Source organism: Triticum aestivum, chromosome 4A (genome assembly GCF_018294505.1).
Source record: "Triticum aestivum cultivar Chinese Spring chromosome 4A, IWGSC CS RefSeq v2.1, whole genome shotgun sequence".
Classification (NCBI taxonomy): Eukaryota; Viridiplantae; Streptophyta; class Magnoliopsida; order Poales; family Poaceae; genus Triticum; species Triticum aestivum.
In genome coordinates this window covers 454,347,353-454,354,013 of record NC_057803.1, presented here as the reverse complement: position 1 = coordinate 454,354,013, position 6,661 = coordinate 454,347,353, and positions in this window count along the sequence as shown.

Below are 6,661 nucleotides of genomic sequence, written 5' to 3'. Positions count from 1 at the left end.
ATATACCCATATCTACTTAAATCATCTGTGAAGGTCAGAAAATAATGATACACGCCGCGTGCCTCAACACTCATCGGACTGCATACATTGGTATGAATTATTTCCAATAAGTCATTAGCTCGCTCCATTGTTCCAGAGAATGGAGTTTTAGTCATCTTGCCCATGAGGCATGGTTCGCAAGTATCAAATGATTCATAATCAAGTGATTCCAAAAGTCCATCAGCATAGAGTTTCTTCATGTGTTCTACACCAATATGACCTAAACGGTAGTGCCACAAATATGTTGCACTATCATTATCAACTTTGCATCTTTTAGCATCAATATTATGAATATGTGTATCACTACTATCGAGATTCAATAAGAATAGACCACTCTTCAAGGGTACATGACCATAAAAGATATTACTCATATAAATAGAACAACCATTATTCTCTAATTTAAATGAATAACCATCTCACACTAAACAAGATCCAGATATAATGTCCATGCTCAACGCTGGCACCAAATAACAATTATTTAGGTCTAATACTAATTCCCGAAGGTAGATGTAGAGGTAGTGTGCCGACGGCGATCACATCGACCTTGGAACCATTCCCGACGTGCATCGTCACCTCATCCTTAGCCAATCTTCGTTTAATCCGTAGCTCCTGTTTCAAGTTACAAATATGAGCAACTGGACAAGTATCAAATACCCATGCGCTACTACAAGCATTAGTAAGGTACACGTCAATAACATGTATATCAAATATACCTTTGTTCACTTTGCCATCCTTCTTATCCACCAAATACTTGGGGCAGCTCCGCTTCCAGTGGCCAGTCCCTTTGCAGTAGAAGCACTCAGTTTCAGGCTTGGGTCCAACTTTGGGCTTCTTCTCAGGAGTGGTAATTAACTTCCTTGCCATTCTTCTTAGAGTTCCCTTTCTTTCCCTTGCCCTTTTTCTTGAAACTAGTGGTCTTGTTAACCATCAACACCTGATGCTCCTTCTTGATTTCTACCTCTATAGCCTTAAGCATTGCGAAGAGCTCGGGAATTGTTTTATTCAGCCCTTGCATATTATAGTTCATCATGACGCCTTTGTAGCTTGGTGGCAGTGATTGAAGAACTCTATCAATAACACAATCAACTGGAAGATCAACTCCTAGCCGAGTCAAGTGACTATAATACCTTGACATTTTGAGTATGTGTTCACTGACAGAACTGTTCTCCTCCATCTTGCAGCTATAGTACTTGTTGGAGACTTCATATCTCTCAACCCGGGCATTTGCTTGAAATATTAACTTCATCTCTTGGAACATCTCATATGATCCATGAAGTTCAAAACGTCTTTGAAGTCCCGGTTCTAAGTTGTAAAGCATGGCAAGCTGAACTATAGAGTAGTCATCAGATCGAGCTTGTCAGAAGTTCATAACATCAGCTTCAGCTCCTGCAGCAGGCCTTTCACCTAGCGGTGCATCAAGGACATAATTCTTCTGTGCAGCAATGAGGATAATCCTCAAGTTACAGACCCAGTCCGTGTAGTTGCTACCATCATCTTTCAACTTAGCTTTCTCTAGGAACGCATTAGAATTCAGGGGAACGATAGCTCGGGCCATTGATCTACAATATAGATATGCAAAACTATAAGACCAAGTTCATGATAAATTAAGTTTAGTTAATCAAATTACTAAAGAAGTTCCACTTAACTAGACATCCCTCAAGTCATCTAAGTGATACGTGATCCAAATCAACTAACCCATGTCCGATCATCACGTGAGATGGGGTAGTCATCAATTGTGAACATCTCTATGTTGATCATATCTACTATATGATTCACGTTCGACCTTTCGGTCTCCAATGTTCTGAGGCCATGTCTGTACATGCTAGGCTCGTCAAGTTTAACCCAAGTATTCCGCATGTGCAAAACTGTCTTGCACCCGTTGTATGTGAACATAGAGTCTATCACACCTGATCATCACTTGGTGTCTCAACACGACAAACTGCAGCAATGGTGCATACTTAGGGAGAACACTTTTACCTTGAAATTTAGTGAAGGGATCATCTTATAATGCTACCGCCTTACTAAGCAAAATAAGATGCACAAAAGATAAACAACATATGCAATCAAAATATGTGACATGATATGGCCATCATCATCTCGTGCTTTTGATCTCCATCTCCAAAGCATCGTCATGATCTCCATCGTCACCGGCTCAACACCTTGATCTCCATCATTGCGTCATGCTCATCTCGCCAACTATTGCTTCTACAACTATCGCTAATGCATAGTGATAAAGTAAAGCAATTACATGGCGTTTGCATTTCATACAATAAAGAGACAACCATAAGGCCCCTGTTGGTTGCCGATAACTTACAAAACATGAGCATCTCATACAATAACGTTTATCACATCATGTCTCGACCATATCACATCACAACATGCCCTACAAAAACAACTTAGTCGTCCTCTACTTTGTTGTTGCAAGTTCTACGTGGCCGCTACGGGCTTCTAGCAAGAACCGTTCTTACCTACGCATAAAACCACAACGGTGTTTCGTCAAGTTTGTTGTTTTAACCTTCTTCAAGGATCGGCCGCAGTCAAATTCGATTCAACTAAAGTAGGAGAAACAGACACCCGCCAGCCACCTTTATGCAAAACTAGTTGCATGTCTGTCTGTGGAACCAGTCTCATGTGCGTGGACATGTAAGGTTGGTTTGGGGCGCTGATACGTCTCCAACGTATCTATAATTTTTGATTGTTCCATGCTATTATATTATCTGTTTGGATGTTTTATATGCATTAATATGCTATTTTATATTATTATCTTTGGGACTAACCTATTAACCTAGAGCCCAGTGCGAGTTCCTGTTTTTTCCTTGTTTTTGAGTTTTGGAGAAAAGGAATACCAAACGGAGTCCAAACGAAATGAAACATTCACGATGCTTTTTCTTGGACCAGAAGCAAACTAGGAGACTTGGAGATGAAGTTGGAGGAGCCACGAGGCGGCCACAAGGACGGAGGGCGCGCCCAGGGGGGTAGGGCGTGCCCCACCGTTGTGGGCCCCTGTGACCCTCCTGACTTAATTCTTTCGCCTATACGTTCCCAAATATCCCCAAACCATAGAGGCATCCATGAAAACACTTTTCCACCACCGCAACCTTCTATACCCGTGAGATCCCATCTAGGGACCTTTTCCGACACCCTATCGGAGGGGGATTCGATCATGGAGGGCTTCTACATCAACTCTATTTCCCTTCCGATGAAGCATGAGTAGTTTACCACAGACCTATGGGTCCATAGCTAGTAGCTAGATGGCTTCTTCTCTCTCTCTTTGATTCTCAATACCATGTTCTCCTCGATGTTCTTGGAGATCTATTCGATGTAATTCTTTTTTGCGGTGTGTTTGTCGGGATCTGATGAATTGTGGATTTATGATCAGCTTATCTATGAATATTATTTGAATATTCTCTAAATTCTTTTATGCATGATTTGATATCTTTGTAATTCTATTCAAACTATCGGTTTGGTTTGGCCAACTAGATTGGTTTTTCTTGCAATGGGAGAAGTGCTTAGCTTTGGGTTCAATCTTGCGGTGTCCTTTCCCGGTGACAGTAGGGGCAACAAGGCACATATTGTATTGTTGCCATCGAGGATAAAAAGATGGTGTTTTCATCACATTGCTTGAGTTAATTCCTCTGTGTGATGTCATCTTAGTTAATGCCTTACTCTGTTCTTCATGAACTTAATACTCTAAATGCAGGCAGGAGTCGGGCGATGTGTGGAGTAATAGTAGTAGATGCAGAATCATTTTGGTCTACTTGACACGGACGTGATGCCTATATTCATGATCATTGCCTTAGATATCGTCATAACTTTGTGCTTTTCTATCAATTGCTCGGCAGTAATTTGTTCACCCACCTATTATTTGCTATCTTGAGAGAAGTCTCTAGTGAAACTTATGGCCCCCGGATCTATTTTCCATCATATAAGTTTCTATTTTCCATCATATAAGTTTCCGATCTACAATATTAGTTTCCGATTTACTATTTTTGCAATCTTTTACTTTCCTATCTATAAATCAAAAATACCAAAAATATTTACTTTATCAGTTATCTATCTTTATCAGATCTCACCTTTGCAAATAACCGTGAAGGGATTGACAACCCCTTTATCGCGTTGGGTGCAAGTTGTTTGATTGTTTGTGCAGGTATTCGGTGATTTGTGTGTTGTCTCCTACTGGATTGATACCTTGGTTCTCAAAGTGAGGCAAATACTTATCTCTACTTTGCTACATCACCCTTTCCTCTTTAAGGGAAAAACCAATGCAAGCTCAAGAAGTAGCAGGAAGAATTTCTGGCGCCGTTGCCGGGGAGATCTACGCCAATTCAAGACATACCAAGTACCCATCATAATCTCTCATCCCTTGCATTAAATTATTCGCCTTCTCTTCTAGTTTTCCCCTCCCCCACATCTAAAATGATTTTCAAAAAGATTCGCCTTTTCTTCACCCCTCTTTCGTTCGTCTCCTTCGTTTGCTTTTTGTGTGCTCGTGTGTTGGATTGCTTGCTTTGTCACGATGGCTCAAGAGAATACCAAAGTGTCTGATTTTTCCAACACCAATAATAATGATTTTATTAGTACTCCGATTGCTCCCGCCACTAGTGTGGAATCTTGTGAAATTATTGTTGCTTTGCTTAATCTTGTTATGAAAGATCAATTTTCTGGCCTTCCTAGTGAAGATGTTGCATCCCATCTAAACAATTTCGTTGATTTGTGAGATATGCAAAAGGAAAAAGATGTGGATAATGATATTGTTAAATTGAAGCTATTTCTGTTCTCACTTCGAGATTGTGCTAAAACTTGGTTTTCATCTTTGCCTAAAAATAGTATTGATTCATGGAATAAGTGTAAAGATGCTTTTATTTCTGAGTATTTTCCTCCCGCTAAAATCATCTCCCTTAGGAACGAGATTATGAATTTTAAGAAACTTGATCATGAACATGTTGCACAATCTTGGGAGAGGATGAAATTGATGATACAAAATTGTCGTACTCATGGTTTGAATTTGTGGATGATTGTACAAAAAAATTTATGCCAGATTGAATTTTGCTTCTAGAAATCTTTTAGATTCGGCTGCAGGAGGCACTTTTATGGAAATTACTTTAGGAGAAGCTACTAAACTCCTAGATAATATTATGGTTAATTATTCTCAATGGCACACCGAAAGATCTTCCACTAGTAAAAAAGTGCATGCGATTAAGAGATTAATATTTTGAGTGGAAAGATGGATGAGCTTATGAAATTTTTTGCTAGCAAGAGTGCTTCTTTTGATCCTAATGATATGTATTTGTCTACTTTGATTGAGAATAACAATGAATCTATGGATGTGAATTTTGTTGGTAGGAACAATTTTGGTAATAACGCGTATAGAGGTAATTTTAATCCCAGGCCATTTCCTAGTAATTCCTCTAATAATTATGGTAATTCCTACAACAATTCTTATGGAAATTATAATAAGATTCCCTATGATTTTGAGAATAGTGTTAAAGAATTTATGAGTTCACAAAAGAATTTCAATTCTTTGATTGAAGAAAAATTGCTTAAGATTGATGATTTGGCTAGGAACATGGATATAATTTCTCTTGATGTTGATTCTTTGAAACTTAGATATATTCCACCCAAGCATGATATTAATGAGTCTCTCAAAGCCATGAGAATTTCCATTGATGAGTGCAAAGAAAGAACCGCTAAGACTTGTGCTAAACGAGATTGGTTTGTAAAAACACGTTCTTCTAGTTTCCATGGAAATAATGATGAAGATCTTAAAGTGATTGATGTGAATCCTATTGAATCTTTGTTTTCCAATATAAATCTTGATAAATATGGGACTGGAGATGATTCAACTTTAGTTAAAATGCGTCCCAATGATTTGGAGTTTTTAGATCTTGATGCAAAAATTGATAAAAGTGGGATTGGAGAGGTCAAAACTTTAGGTAGCAATGAACCCACTCTTTTGAATTTCAAGGAATTTAATTATGATAATTGTTCTTTAATAGATTATATTTCCTTGTTGCAATCCATGTTGAATTATCCTCATTCTTATAATCAAAATGAGACTTGGAGATGAAGCAAACCAGGAGACTTGGAGATGAAGTCGGAGGAGCCATGAGGTGGCCACAAGGACGGAGGGCGCGCCCAAGGGGTAGGGCATGATGACCCACAAGTATAGGGGATCTATTGTAGTCCTTTCGATAAGTAAGAGTGTCGAACCCAACGAGTAGCAAAAGGAAATGATAAGCAGTTTTCAGCAAGGTATTCTCTGCAAGCACTGAAATCATCGGTAACAGATAGTTTTGTGATAAGGTAATTTGTAACGGATAACAAGTAATAAAAGTAAATAAGGTGCAGCAAGATGGCCCAATCCTTTTTGTAGCAAAGGACAAGCCTGGACAAGCTCTTATATAAAGTAAAGAGCTCCCGGGGACACATGGGAATTATTGTCAAGCTAGTTTTCATCACGCTCATATGATTCACGTTCGGTACTTTGATAATTTGATATGTGCGTGGACCGGTGCTTGGGTACTACCCTTCCTTGGACAAGCATCCCAATTATGATTAACCCCTATTGCAAGCATCCGCAACTGCAAAAGAAGTATTAAGGTAAACCTAACCATAGCATGAA